Raw genomic sequence first — 15,558 nt, 5'->3', positions numbered from 1 at the left:
CAGAATAACTATTCCGTCGAGCTTAACCGTGTTCAAAACTTGGTAAATACAAGACGAGAGGAATGTTGCGCCAATGTATCCTTGCGTCTCGTGTAACAGACGAACAAAATACCAACTGCGCGGTATTACAACGCGTGGTAAAAAGGCACGGCACTCACATGTTACAAAAATGGCACAGCGAGACAGCGAGTAAGTGGCAATATGTCGCCGTCGGTAACGGAAAGTTATCTGAGCATATGTTATTTTCAAGTGCGCGTAATCAGCGGCAAGCCAAGTAAGAATTAGTAAAAAAGAGCAGGTGGTTCGACGACCAGTGATGCTAAACTGAACGCAAATCTTTACCACCTGGCAGCACTGCTCGGTCAGTCGGTGTGCCACATGCCAATAAATGTGGTCAGCTAGTGCGTGGATTTTTTACTATACGTTAACTAACTTCTGGTCTTAAACCATCTGTATAGGATAAAATGTCATCTGATTTTTAAACATACACAATACAATTAATAATACTGACACCATATGACAACATTGTATTGAACCAATTCAAAATAGATTTTTACATATTAAACGTGTGTACATGTAACACATTTTAAACTGCATAACTGTAAATTTATAAGGTAAAATTTCCAAGTAGAATAACAAAAATACGTAATTCATTCAAAAAAAGAAAACGCGTACATTCTACTCATAAAATATTCATAACAACCCAGTTCACGTTTCCAGTATCATGCAGAAAGAACGCGCATTATTAACAAGTCGCTCATAAAACGTACAAGGCAGGAGCTAAAATCCACCCTCGTAAATTTACCAAATAGTCCAAAGTCAAATTAGAGTCAAGACATACACAATGTTTCTGGACCTTACATACAAACATTACTGATTGTGTTGTTAGTTTGTCATACGCCAGTTAGAAACAGACAAAACCTGTTTATCAAACAATGGAATACAATTTGTTTTAAGACTGCGGTCACCTAACTTTCCAGTCGAACAAAATTAATACGAGTTATAAATCAAAACTAAAATTATTTAAACAACGATCCCACCTTCGAAATAAATGACGATAATGTCAAAATCGAATAATAATTGAAACTCGGAAGAGTGCATGTTCGATTCCTTACTTTATTGCTTTCCATTTTGGGCCAGCGTGTAGTAATTAAACATTCGTTCGTAACGTCAAAAGGAATTTCGTGAAGCATTAATTACAAAACAGAAGGCAGGGATTTCAACTAAAGTAGCATTATACGGTATCTGATACCTTTATTAAATAAAAAAGTCTGATGTGTAATTAAAAGCGCTCAAAAATTTCAATATATAATCAATTTTGAATTAATAAACTTTCACATATGAGTGCTGGATACGTAAGTCTATATACTTAGTATTTCAATATCGTAAAACTATCAAACAGTGAGAAGGCACGTCGGTGATTCAAATTAAAGCCCACGCTTTCTTCTCACATTACGTGAGGGCCGTGTAGCGTGCGCCGATTGAGTCCACTAATACTCGAGTTTATTCGACTTGCCCAAAGAGACATCGCACGACGGCAGCACAAAGGCGTTAAAATTTTAAACACGATCGCCATTACTGACATCGATATAAATAGAATAAACTATAATGGTTCATTTATACCAATATTACTGGTTATTAAAAAGCAATTAGAGAGGCATCGCGCGAACTGGGCACCGCCGCGCCGCCTACACTCGATGCACTTTTGACTTCGATTTATCATTTTTTTTTTGTTCCATTCAATATCACACATTTGCATAAGAATTTTCTCGTTGTCTGTACTTATTTCTGACATAATCAGAAATTTGAACGTTTATTGTCCAAGTAAGTGTCGGCCCATTGTTAGATGAGGTTGAAAAGCTAAGCCTAGTAAATAATATAATGAATGTCATTAAGTTAACCGCAACAATAGGGAGTGAATCAATTATCCCCAATATTGAATATATTCGTTTATAATCAAAGTAATTTTATTCTTTAAATTAACAAAATTTTATCTAGTAAGTACGTTTAGCTACCGAATGATGTGCGAGACAAAAAGTTAATTAAAATTGTCGAGTTGACAGTGTCAGTAGCGGCAGGTGGTTATGGGAAGCGCGGCCGTGCGCGTCCGATACGCGCCGCAACCAATCGCTGCTAATTGTGATCAACACTGAGGGCTGTAACAAATTAACGATCGCAGAGTATAATATTATCGATGTTATGGAGTCTAGTGACACTATTAAAACATTTACAAATTCTTTAATGAAGTCTTAGTTCAGTTAAAACATCAACTTTAAAACTTGGTTGCTAAGAAATGCATTGATCAGTGAACTATAGTAGCTATAGTGGTCAATCAATTAGACACTCGACAAATATTCGCTCTAAAAATTACTCAAGTAGTTGATCAACCGATCGTTCGAATTGTCTCTCGGTTAGTTGCACGATTAATCACATGAGTACCAAATCTGGTTGTTGTTATTTAAAGTTCCAATAAAATTTTATTACGCAAGAATATTTTCTTTGTGTTATCCTCCAGTAAAAATTAATTTTGGTCAGGCTATCTATTTCAAAATAAATGTGCACACAATAGAGTATGTTGATGGCAATAAATAAACAAGCGTGTATATGTTTTTGTTTATACTGTCGCCAGTGGACGGCGGGCATCGATTCGTGTCGGCCATCAGTCGTGCGCATACCTAATTCAAAGAGCTGAGAAACGTCTAGTGTAAGATAGATCACCTTTCTACATGTCACATCTTAGCTGTGTATAACCACATTCAACACATTTATATGAATCGAGGCAACTGAAAGTTAACAAGAAAGTGTTTTCTATATAACTCTTCATCAACATAACTCAATATGATAATGACAAGGAATTACTTTTTTTAAATTAAGATTTTTAAACTTTTCTATGAGAAGTTGACGAGGAATAGTTTAGTTTTAGCGGAGATTATAGGGCACACTATGGTAAGAGTCTACTATTTTACAGATGCATGAAACCTTACCTTTAGATAATCTTAAACGGAGATACTTCTCAAATACTTTTCAATCGCTTGAATAACAATTCATTACTAAAGATTAAAAATAAATTGTTCATTAATACCACCATCCAAACCCAGATTATTTATATTTTTAACGCCAGGAACATTCATAAGCAGTCATACATGAATTATTGGTACTTAAGAGGCTTACGTTGTGATCTCCGAAAAGATAACTAACGAGTATACTTCAACTGATTATTATGGACGTAATTATTGAAATATCCATATTTAAATTTATAATCAAGGATGATTTGGGCCCTCTTTATTGGCTAAGACGCGAGCACACGAGCACACAACTTTCGTGTTGACCGTTAACGCCGGAAAGATCAATGAGATTTTGTTTGGTGGGCGTTACGGTTCATTAACTGGTAAAAACATAAGAGGGCGATAAACTGAAAGTCTAGATTATTGTCGTATTTCTAAAATAAATAAATGAAGTGCTTATGCTGGTATTACATACATTACTAAGATAAAATATTTACATTTTAGTTTCCTACCAAGAATAAAAGTAATAACATAACCCACTGATAGACAAAGCTGGTCACATAACAACGGCAGGTATCATACGAATGTTTTCTGATATGGTTTTCTCACGACGTTTTCACCCGCCACAAAGCGCAAGGCAAAACAGAAGGTAACATCTAAAAAATATAAACGTTTATGGGTTTCCTCGGAAGTAAAGATATTTCCTTGTTTACTTCTTCAATGTGACTCAAATTGCATTTTATTGAGTATAAAACGTTTTTGAAAAATAAACAAATTAAAAAATAGACATGATTTAAATATCGGTCGACAAAAGATAAGAAATGCATAGTCGATGCAGCGAGTCTTGTACAATAACAAGGGACACACGAATTGCCCAGTAGCGGCCGGTTATCAGATAATAAATATTATGGTCCATTCTTTTAGGTGAGGCGGTCATTAATCGAGTGGTCGATAGCGCGCGTATCGCCTTACGGGTCCGCATTGTTGCTGCTACAGTTGTTCCTATTTATCAAAACGCCAGTAATATTGTTCTTAAGAACACCAACGCTGGAGTTATAACATACCTCTGTTGCTAGACAGTTGACATTGGTATTATAACAATGTAATTTTTTGATCTCATGGATGTAATCAGTCAAAAAACGTCCCAAACCAGTATATTTATGAGTAAAGTCTTTTAACAGTTTATACTTATAACACATAAAACCTTTATGAAATTTCTAATCCCTTCACTGTCGTAAACAAAGAGGCGTAGGTTAAAGATTTAATACTGGAAATTAAAAAATCATAGTCACGATTTCGTCAAAGTCGAAATGATTTGCATATAAATGACTTTTGTCAATGTGTAAATCCACGTGTTGCTCTCAGGGGAAAGAGATTAATATGGTAGGTGTCTCCATGTGCCGGGTGACAGAAGACTTGAGCCGACATCCGTCAACGACGCCGTACGTAATCACCAAATCGAAGATCGATGTTAAGCCGGCTTATTAAACTTCAACGTATCATAGAACTAGTTTCGGGTTCATCGATCGCGAAAGCCTTACACTGCTAGGCTTAAATAATAAAAAAAAAAATATCATAAGTAAGTCTAGTCAGTCTACTCCAAGTCGTCCATAAATTGAGCCTCTAATATTTCTACATTTTTCAAGGTCAAACAAAATGCTAACTAGTTAGTAGATTATAGAATTAATTAACCCTCATTCTAAACAAATATTTTCAATCAACAAGTTTTAGTAAAATAATTAAAAAGTTTTAAAATTGAGATTAAACTCCAAAATGTTAGCCACATAAATAGAAGCAAATTGTATTTGTAACGAGGGTGCTTTGGAGTAGATCGGGCTTACGCAAGAGAACCACGACTATTTATTCTATTTGCCGAACGTGCCTCACAGTCGCGGTCGCTGTTTAACGATGCAAATTTATCGAAGCGTTTAACAAAATGCTCAATAACCTATTTGATCTACACCACTTTAACAGACTACGAAAAAGAACTTCAACATCAAAAATCTATCTTCCAAAGCCAAGTAAAACTGCCAAGTTTCTTTTTTAATTCGATTCTAAACCATTTGTATATCGTTAATGAACCTAGTATTGATCGGAATAAGTACAAGAATGAATAAAGCTCCATTTCTGTTAAAAATTGAGTTTAAAAAAACTTACTCAACATTCACGGAGTGATATAACTTTATTTAATTCCACTTTAAACAGAAATCCGCTATGCTATACCAAATTAACTAACAAACATTGTTAGATAATGACTATGAGGTGCAGTTATAGTTACTATTTAGTTACGGATCATCGAAAAAGAAATAAGACGCTTAAGAAAGATATGAAAATAATACGTCTAGTACTTAAAAGATGATATCAAAAGCCAATAAGCGAATAAGCTTGAAAGTGAATAAAAGACGGCATTGGGAGTAGGAATGTTGAACATAAACTGTTGGCAACAGCCGTTGGATCCGATAAAGACTCACATCGAAGGCTACGCCGGTGCGCAGTTACCAATACCGATATGTTCGTACCTTTCTTTGCGAAAACAATGCAGCCGGCTTGAATCGATTACAATGACCGAAAGCCTAGTTGTTAGATTCGAGTTCTTTCTTATAAGGCAGTATGAGTACCGTAGGGAATAAGAATTTATAAATGTATAATACCCGTGTCAAAAATTACATTTCATAGTAATAATTTCGAGCCATCAAAAATTGTACATGAAAAGCTCAAAGCTGCGCTCGGTTTCTCTACAATTTTGTTGTCTATTTAGCAAGCGTCAATTCAAATCACAACTAGGCAACCGTTTACAAGTCGGCATAAAGTGTTATGCTCGCTCGTAGTGGGCTCAGATTCGCGCCTTAAACGAGATCGGCTCGTTTACCTCGCGCGTCTTGTAAATTGATGGTTTCACCTCGTTCCGCGCGAAACGATCATCGCATCCCTTTCGCACGACGCGCGCCGTACAACGTGGTAATCATTGTTTACGAAATAAAAATAAAAAAGCGGACCAGTTCAAAGTATATGCGGACGGGAAAAACGAAGACACGGCGGTATTCCGATAAGTTTAAGATAAATAGCTTGCCGAGTTTTACTTGCCCTTTATTTGGAAAGGTTGTTTTTTACATCCTTTCATTTCAAACATAATCTACACTCGAGATCGATTTAGTAGAAATCATAACTAACAAGGTACATCGGAATTTGCAAATCTCCAACTTGCTGTTTATCGCAAACTATCTTACATGTACACCAACGAACAACTCGAGAATGTACGCAGCGGGTTTATTATTAAACAAAGACATATTTCAAATCTCTGTCATGTTATTTTGACAATAAGAAAAGTAAACTACACTTTATGGCTAGCTAATATTAGAGTTTTTAGCAACTACAGTAAAGATATAAGAAAGGACTAGAATTACAAACATAGTCAACACCAAAATTGTGAATAAATTATGTTTGTTTTTCGACTGTTAAAACATTTTATTTGTAGTTGTAATGTTTGTAATTTATCGTATTTTTAATAAAGCCTATCGTAACACTTAAACCAAATACACGTCGTCAAACAAATTTTATGAGATAAGGTTCATTATTAAAATAGCCCTTGTCAAATAATCAAATAAACTCATGTAAAAAGTATGAAGTTGAATAGCTCTTTCTTAAGTATACTTCGTGGTCGCAAAACACGAGCTTGACACGTAACCACGTCACCGCCCAGCGACAGAATGATGGATCATCCTAAAACTGGGTCAAACAAGACCATTTAGCTTACACTTTGTATAAGAATTACATAAAATTCACTTAAGTATTTTATTCCTTTCATTTTCTATCATGTAAGATAACCCGCATTCTTAAAAAAAAATTTAGACAATTTATAAAAATGTCTCTTAATTTATGTATCAGTAATATGTGAGTTGTAAGTATAGAAAAAGAAAAATGCTATCTCAAGTAGTAGTCAGTGACGTAGATAGCCGTATGAACCCACTAAATCACAAATTACACATGAAGTTTCTTAATTAAGCGAAAGAATCTTTTAACTACTATTTATATTTGTAACTCTGTAAAATTATAAACAAAACAATGCACTAAATAATCTTGTTATAAAGTAGCTACTTACACGTTACGCAAAATTATTAACATTTAACAATTGCAACGTGTCAGCAAGAAAATCGAATCAAACACGCACGAAGGAGCATCGACAATATCATGAACTAACCGGATAATAATTTTCGACGGCGCGAATTATCATCTGGTCGGCTACACTGGATTACGCAAGGCAAAAAGTAAACTGCTACAATAAGTAACCGCCTCACAATAGTGACCGCTGATCTGATAAGATGTCGAACGAGTATTTTATTAACGTAGGAAGAGAGGGCACGACCGCTGTCGAAAGTGAATTGTCGTGCCAGATACTGACATATCCCTCTTCACGTTAACAACGTTAGTGCTTTGATGACTAAGCCACTGCACTACAGTTATGTCGAAATGTTCTTGGATATACGACTTCGAAATTAATTCTTATTCTGAACATTAACATTACGTACGATAGTTATTAGTATTTCAAGATACGGAAATCAAAAGTTTATTTTAAGTACCAAAAACATCAATAAGTCATTTTAATATAACTATTTATAGTGACATTTCTTACCAATTTGTTTAGAGCAAGAAGACTATGGTATACTTTTTGTGTTCGTTGTTACGAAGTTGTTCTACTTCTCAGAAGTATGTACTATTGAGATAACGGTTTGTAAAACGTTTTGTTAACACAGTATTATCTCTTATTCACAAACGTTTGAACAAAATATTTTTGTTGCCAATAAGATCATATCTCATAGATCTTGCTTTATATACCACAATCTTACAATTAATGAAAAGCTTGGTTTAAAGGCCAAGTGCATTTGGCGTTATCGCAAGTGTGTCATCGACGTTGGAAGAACAACGTTTTCCCCGTCGCCCGCCGCGCCGTGTTACCTTTCGAAAGCGTCTAGTCATAAACAAAACGACCTCTGAACTTAATAACAATGTGAGGCGGGCGTGCGAAACGGGGGATGCTCCGCGACTTGCAATAATTCTTTCGGGCCCATCGAGCGTCGCTAGCTTCATGACGCGCCATAATTTTGCGCTCTATAAAATTATGGTGCGTTGCAACGGCAAATTCAGTTCGTGGCCAGCCGCGGCGATTGCGCACGCAGATAAATACCATTTAAGACTTTACCGTCATATTTGTGACCTAAATCTATGCGTTTCACTTATACCTATAAAATACTATGTGCTCAAGAAAACTAAAAATTTCTTTACCATTTCTAGGTTTATATCCTCGTACATATTTATACCTATTTTTGATATTTCTTTATTCAATACCACTTTTTTTTAAATATACCGTCATTAAAAATTAACTTTAAAGATTTGGGTAACAAAATGTATCCGTTCATTTTCAAAAGACAAATTGCTACAATTATCTGATACAGAAGTCGTGACTTGATATCGAGTGTTGTATAGTTTCGTCATTTGACATCTAAAAGACCTTGTATGTTTGAATAATAACTCAACGTTTAGTAGATTTTTATCATCACAGAAAAACAATTGTTGTACATAATTAATAGAATAATTGAACCATTTTACATTTTAATTTATTCATAAATTGATAGTTTACTTATTTACAAAATTAAATCTATAAAAATAAACCAAATTGGAAAGTTTGAATACGAAACATTTAAATTATATTAGATTTATAATTATAATTGTTGTTTACCAAACTATGCGACTTAATTTTCCGATATAAAATTCCCATGAAATTCGGTAGCAATCGATCTTATCTGAGGCTCGCAGCCCATTACGAAACATGGATCACTCGACGGTCAACATTTATTGCTATTTATTACAACAGCAGCAAAATTATACGTTTGTTTGTCGACCAAGTTAAATAAAAAGACATAAAGAGTTTACAAGTTGCACTAAATATTTTATAGGACAAGGCTATAAGTCACTAAAAAGAGGTTAGTAGATGTACATAACTTGTATAATTTTTAACAAGGCACTCAACTTTTTATATATAAAAATACACGCACACAATTAAAATATATCATTCAACGTAACATAGTCATGGCATAAAGAATAAATCTAAGTAACAGGTGCCGTAACCCGTTGACGCACGCCTCGTTATTGAAACTGACAAGTGGTCACAGCAGCATTAGCGATTGCTGCGTTAGAAATGAATAAATTATGATAAAACGAAAGGAACTATCCTCCACTTCAATTACGGCAACCCACACAATGATTAGACGTTTCACTAGGTACGTTTGGCTCCGATCGCCGACCGTGACTCGACTTATTAAGTGCTAGCTTTGTTATAAATACATTCGACTTGACGTGGATTAATGGGATAAAATGCGCCAGTTTTTTTTTATATTTAATCGTGGCCCATTCCTTGTCTACATTCTAACTCCCGGATTAAATGCGGTCGTTTGTCTAACCATTTACGACCAACTGAGTTGTTCTTTTATGAGCTGTTTTGTGGCCGTGTTGGATTTTGTTTAAGCTACTTAGTTTTCTAAAAGATCCATATCGTGGTATTTCGAAGATAAAAATGACAAACTCTGTTTGATTACTCCGAGTAATGGTTTCGAATAGATTTAAGCAAATGTTTTCAGTCTATTATTTATTTAAATTCAATTTTTGAACACTACATTTAGAGCTCGATACATACAGTTATAAGAAAATAAATGGTACTATAGGGTCCGTTATCTCGACCAGAAGGGCGACCTTCAGGCGAACGCGAGCTGAATATAGAGTAGAGCAATAACAAGAGACAGTGGAAGGTAAACGTTGGACGGTTTTCGTATGCAAAAAGCGTTAAGTGTTAGTCGACGCGGTTGTACGGGCCGAACATTAAACAAGAGCTTGCGAGCTGAAATAGAAATGGGTTGTTTGAGTAGGGTTCTTTCGCGAACGCAATTGTAGCCGAACGTGTCTTGTTAGTGAATGCGTTATGCAAATGCCGTAGGGCAATTTCAGAGCGGAATCGTTGTAGTTAGTGACAGCTTGATGGTAGTTTTAAATTTCAAAACTTTCAGCTTTTTTACAATGGACAAACATAAAGGCGATTTTAAAGATGAATCGTCATTATTAAAGCTGTACAGTTAATTGGAATTTAAAAAAACCTAAAATATCACCGAATCCGGTGGTAATTTAAAAAAACTTTAGGAATTGGTTATTGTTCGTAAATATATAATATTCGTGTTATATAAACTCTTTACAAATTAAACCATTTTGTTTTAAAAGTGATACAAACATTTATTTTAAGACAGAATGGAAGTAAAGATCTAATAAACTGTAGTACCGGAAGAGTAACTGTTGTTCGAAGCAAAGCGGTCATGGGTCAATACAAACATGCGCTCATTATGCGACCGACGTATGTACAGCGGTCTCTTAAGAATTCCGTCTGCAAAGAAAATACCACCCACTTGTGATGTATACCTCGATGTAACTAAAACAAAATAAAACTTATATACCTAAGAAAATCTAATACTTTGCCACTATTCTATAATTAGATACATATATAGCGATTGTGGTTCTCTACAAAATTATGAATTAAAATAAACATTGGAGATCATTGCCCTCAAGTCAAATTTTCTTAGATTTAAATTGCAAAGGCAACAGACGTCGTCTGCCTTATCATTAAACGTTCACGATGCTTTAACTCGGACCCCACAGTTAAAAAGGTTAAGGCGATATAATTGCGAATAAAAGAAAATCCACTGAAAAGATGCAGTCCGGGAGCCCAAGTTAAAAGCCAAAAGCCATCATTGTAACCGAGTTTCGGTCTCCGTCGGTTATAAAGGGTAACTTATTTTCGTGGAAAAGTAATGAGAAGCTAACTTAGCGAAAAATGGTCGGCGAAGCCCTGGGCCGGTTAAAAGAAGCGATGTAAGGAAAAATGTTTTTTTTTACATTATTTACCATGCTTAGACCCGCGACAGTTACCGCCTTAAGTACTCTTACAAAGGCTACGCCGCGGCTTTAGTGCGGCTTTCCTTGTCGTGAGCTTAATGCGATATTACGTTGACTGTACTACAGTTTTATAAAGCTGAGGCATAACTTCAAGAAAATTATAGTTTAGAACATTAATTAACTTTCTAGTTTAAATTAAGAACACAAAAGAAGTGTTACTAAGAATACTAACAGCAAATAAAAATAATGTTGCTTTTAAAATTTAAACACAAGAAAAAACGATATTGAAACATTTTACGTTCCCTAAAACTATATTTCTTATACGTTTTAGTTGTGCAAAAATGTTTTATCAAGGACTAGCTTTTACCCGCGACTCCGTCCGCGCGGAATAAAAAAAAATAGAAAATGGGGTAAAAATTATCCTATGTCCTTTTCTTGGTCCTAAGCTACCTGCCCACCAATTTTCAGTCAAATCGATTCAGCCGTTCTTGAGTTATAAATGGTGTAACTAACACAACTTTCTTTTATATATATAGATTTTCCAAAACAGAACGAGCTCCGCATATAAATAAGTATGATAATCAGAATGAAATAGACCAATCAATACGCAAGAAAGTTTCTGAATGTATGTTTTAGCGAGAACTGTTTATTCTCACTTTGTTTATGACGATCTTTTGTAACATTGTGTTAAATTCCAAGAGAGATATGGCCCTTCTGTGATCTGTGTACTAACATTTCTAACAGGATTGATCAAGGATAAGTTCATCTGATTATTTCCTTTGTCATTTTCAATTAAAGTAATTTATTATACACTAGCTTTTACCCGCGACTCCGTCCGCGCGGAATAAAAAATATAAAACGGGGTAAAAATTATCCTATGTCCCTTGCCTGGTTCTAAGCTATCTGCCCACCAATTTTCAGTCAAATCGATTCAGCCGTTCTTGTGTTATAAATAGTGTAACTAACACGACTTTCTTTTATATATATAGATTTACAGTATGATAAATAAATGGCACGCACATTTACATCATAAAAATTCTTTTTTTACCAAATTACGCTTCAAAAGGTTCTAGGTAAACGGTGATTTAATTGCTTCAAAGGCTAAATATAAAACGGTAGCGGTCGTACAGGGAGACAGTTGTGCGTATATCAGGGGAATCTGCACAAAAAGGCACAATCTCACCGAGATAGGATAACAAGATAACAAGCGTGCAGCGGCGGACTAAGACGGATAAAAACAAGACATGGAGCCTACGCGCAGACGCGGGCCTTGTTTACTTAAACGAGGCCCACATTAAGTGCCTCCGGAGTCGGCTACGGACGATCACCGGTTCACTCGGGTGCAATGCGATGCCTTTAAATCATGCGCATACATTCCAAAGACGATGAACTTTCAGGGCCTTTGAAGGCTTTGAAATCACATGTGTCGATAAGTTTGTGCTTGCAATTTATGTGATAAGGGTAGGTACCCAATGAAATTATACAGTAACAAAATAGATAAGGATGTGGATAGAAACGCGGCAATGCAATCGTATGTATTTTTACTTCTTTGAGTAATATAACAATTGAGTATATATATTTCAATACCGAATAAAATGCTAAAGAAAAGATATACAACATGAACCTATATGATGAAGCTAATTATGTTACGCGTGTTACATGAAAATCGGGTCTTTAAAAGGTAAAACATGTACAGAAATAAAAGGTAAACGTATAAGAACAACGAGTTAGTTCACGCCTTGGCTACAAATCACTTATTCAAAACAAATCTCAAATGTTTATCTATTGTTATCACCAACAAGCGATCGTGTCATTACACACGTAGACTGCCCACGGACGCGCGTTTGATGCCGAGATCGCCGTCAAATACCTAACCTGAACAAAATACGGGTTTAAGTGTCAAGTTTTACACGCTCTACAGTCACTTTATCAAGCAAAATGAACCCGATAATATTATATGAACAATTTAATCAGTATAGTTTAATGTTTAGTAACGAAATTGTATTTGGTTGCCATAATGTTTCAGTCGTAATAATTCCAATATATTATATTTTAGACGAGATCGTAGTAAAGCGCTAGTTAAATCACTATTAAAATTTAAAAGTTTTCGAATTGTTCGAAACAAGAATAGTAATAATATATCAGCATTTTAACATATGTTAATGTTGAATCAATTATGACACTGCCGAACTTCGTTAAGTGATTACCAAGTCAGTTTCTTAGAGTGGACTTATTATGACAATTTTCTAATTTCGAAACTCCTAATTACGATACGTTTATGACTTGTACCACAAGTAAATCTATCTTGTTTCGGCCCACTCTCGCGACAATCTGATGAGCGCGTGAGAACTTACGCGGTGTGCCACAAAATAATGTGCATGACTCAATCTGGTGTGAACTCTGCTAAAATGTCATAGTCCTAAAGATATTAAAATTTAAATAACAAAAGCCTTTTGATAAATTACTAAGCAAAACTAAAAGTTTTCATTACAACAAACAATTAATCGAATATTCCTTTTGTACATGAAAAACGACCTCAAACAAAATATGAGCAATTAGATTGAGTGATAGAATCAGTGGTGCCGACAAGGTGCAAACGAGAAATACGCGCCGGATGCGTCGTAATGAAAATAAAACAATGCCTACATAGAATTACCATAGAAAATGAGCGGAACGGTGGGATTGAGTGTTATTTAATCAAACGAGGAGGTGAGAACGTATTTTAACTCGAAGCTTTTAACAATGTAAATTATTTGGTGATTCTTGTACGAAGACATAACAACAATACATTAACATTTTCCGTGAATTACTATTAAAACTTTCGTTATTTAAATTAAACTAGCTCATAGCTTGTAAAATTTGTAAACTAAATATTTTAATACGCCAACCTGACTCTGGAAATCATAGCATCGATATATGTAAATTGCCGACAAATCTGTGGAAGTCATTCAGTCAAAATGTGTTTTCTGGACATGTCATCTAGATTAAGAAGTAATTTTAAAAACTTTCCAAAAATTTTTAGGAAATCCCTGACATTTTAAAAATCATAATACTTATTTTAAAAATACATATCAGTCAGATTTATTTTACGTCTAAAATACTTATCATGAACCGTTACATATTTATTTAGAAATGAACTTGACAGGCTGCAAGTGTGAGGAAACATGGTTCACGAGGCGCCAATAGCATTCAACTGGGCTGACTCAGCACTGACACCATCAGAACCGGCGAGGGTGCGCCTTGTTATTAGGTCGCGCGCACTTCGCACTGCCAACATGCAAGTCATCCTCCAATTCCGACCAATTAACGATCCAATTGCAATTTGTAGTAACACAAAAACTCCGCCGTGACGGACCACTGTCCTTGTTAACTACCGTTCACTCCATGCCTATTATTTTATATCGAAAGATTTAAGTTATACGAAATAAAGTAGTTCCTACAGTTTCTTTTTCGTAATACTTAATGGTAAAGATAAAATTATTTTCTTACATCAATTTGTTACTATATTAAAATCATCAAAATGGCAATTATAAGTAACATCTAAACACAGTACTGAAAAAAAAATGTTCTATAGAAAATAGCTTGAAAGCTCTTGCTTCATTATAAACATGTACGCACGATATTTTGCGAGTATTCTTTGTATTTATTCTTCAGTGTTCATTTATTTTATTATCCTTTAATACGATATTATTCACTCATAACTTAGGTATAAACATCTTTGTCGAAACAGATTTTCATAACATGGAAAAATTTGTCTACAGTTTATGTTTAGTGTGCCTAGCACGAATATTTGTTACAGTCGCCTTCGTATCGTCATCGTCAATTATGTCATAATTAGTATGAAATTTTTGGTGTACTTTGTGCCTGATACCTCTGCACAATTTAAATACAATTTGTCGATGACGACACGATTGACACAAAATTCGTGCTAGGCCCACTGAGCTTAAATTTTTTTACGGAAGTAGTAAATAAAATTATTAAATGTGCTGATAAAAACATCTAATCCTTCGTGATTAAAAAGAGCTTCTCTATCGTCAAAAGGCTTCGTCACTGAGAACAGCAAAAAATATTAAATTACGACAAAAGTGAATAACACAAAAGCAGTTTTCAGAATTGCTAGCGAATTACAACAATAAGAAACTTCGTAGAAAATTTTTAGTTGTGTTATATTAATTAAATCTTCCTTGTTTTGCTAGTCATGATTTCGTTAGCAAAAAAAAACACAAAAAATGTGTTCGTTTTAGTAAACAAAAAACAAATGTCACGATAAACCTTTGAAAAACATTTGAACACTAAATTTTATTGAAACTAACGAGAATTGTATTTTAAAGAAAGAAGGTCAGTGATACCAACATTTATATTCCACATTCCAAAGTAGTTAAAGTGAACGTCCAACAAGTCAAGTCTTTTAGCAAAGTATAAATAAGAAACATGTTTAACTCCTTTCGAGTTAACATTCTTTCATCACATATATATAAACATCTCACATAACATAATTTTGCGTAAAAAAATGTAAAGAAAAGGCTCGTTAATTAAAATAATTTGACCAATATTGCATGCGACCAATATTGTACGTATAATTACTTAGCTGGCAACATATGCAGTAGTTTATCAAAGTTGC

The 15,558-nt window shown here is 34.6% G+C and overlaps 1 protein-coding gene across 1 annotated transcript in view; it reads right to left on the bottom strand.

The window, feature by feature from the left end:
- Window positions 1-15,558, bottom strand: part of LOC106719592 (lysine-specific histone demethylase 1A) — a 190,572-nt gene that overhangs the window by 128,174 nt on the left and 46,840 nt on the right. The window lies entirely within an intron of this gene.

The sequence above is a fragment of the Papilio machaon genome, chromosome 11, assembly GCF_912999745.1.
Source record: "Papilio machaon chromosome 11, ilPapMach1.1, whole genome shotgun sequence".
Lineage (NCBI taxonomy): Eukaryota > Metazoa > Arthropoda > Insecta > Lepidoptera > Papilionidae > Papilio > Papilio machaon.
This window is presented reverse-complemented; position numbering and strand designations above follow the sequence as displayed.